The sequence below is a fragment of the Mus caroli genome, chromosome 6, assembly GCF_900094665.2.
Source record: "Mus caroli chromosome 6, CAROLI_EIJ_v1.1, whole genome shotgun sequence".
In the NCBI taxonomy this organism is placed as follows: Eukaryota; Metazoa; Chordata; class Mammalia; order Rodentia; family Muridae; genus Mus; species Mus caroli.
The window spans coordinates 89259026-89260223 of NC_034575.1; positions in this window are offsets into that span (position 1 = coordinate 89259026).

Genomic DNA, 1198 nt, shown 5'->3' on the forward strand with positions numbered 1-1198 from the left:
GTTAATTTTGGAAAAAGTTCCAGGGGCTCCTGCCGAGAATATCCTGTATTCTTTAGTGCTTGGTTGGAAATTTCTGTAGATATCTGTTAGATCTATTTGATTTATGGTATAATTTAANTCCAGAGTTTCTCTGCTTAGTTTTTTCCACATGANCTTTTCATTGGTAAGAATAAAGTAGTTAGGTCACTCACTATCACTGTGTTGTGTTTAACTTTCAGTTTTAGATATAATAGCATTTCTTTTATAAATCTGGGTGCATTTGTGTTTGGAGCATACATGCTTAGGATTGAAACATACTGTTGGTAGATTTCTCTTTACTGAGCATGAAGTGACCCTCTATATCTCTTGACTAGTTGTTATTTGAAATATATTTTGTTGGATGTTGGAATAGCTGTGCCTGCTTTTTTTCTTAGTTTCATGCACCACCTTTCTCTCTCTTTTTAATCATGAGGCAATATCAGTTTTTGATGGTGAGATGTGTTTGTCGGAGGCAACAAAAAGATGGGTACTGGTTTCTAATCAATCTGTTAGTNGGTATCTCTTTATTGGGGAAATGATACAGTTGACATTAGAGGATTATTGTCGAATAATGTTATTAAATCTTGTCATTTTGTTGTGATGAGTTTTTAGATCTCATTTTATAGTGAATTCATTGTGGAAATAAAAAATATTTATTTGCATTTATTTTATGTATCTCTTTACNCCAGTTCTGGGATGGGGAGAGTGGAGACAGGGAGATCCCTGGAGCTTCCTGGCTAGACAGTCTAGTGGGACTCCAATTTTAGTTCAGCACTGTTTCAAAAATTAGGGAGGAGAGCAATTGAAGAAGAAGACACTGGTGTGCTGGATAGTTTGATATCAACCTGACACAAGCTAAAGTCATCCAAGAGGAGGGAATTCCGATTAATAAAATACCTCCACATGATCCACTTGTAGGCAAGCCTTTAAGGAATTCTTATCAGCGATTGATGGAGGACCCAGCCCATTGTGGATGATATAAATCTCTGGTAGTCCCAGGTTCTATAACAAAACAGGCTGAATAGGTCAGGATGAACAACCCAGGAAGTGGCAGTCCTCCATGGGCCTCTGCATCAGTTCCTCCCTCCAGGTTCTTTCCTTGTGTGCATTCCTATCCTCATTGCTTTTGATAGTGAACTGTTATATGGAAATGTGTGATTCTCTCTCTCTCTCTGTCTCT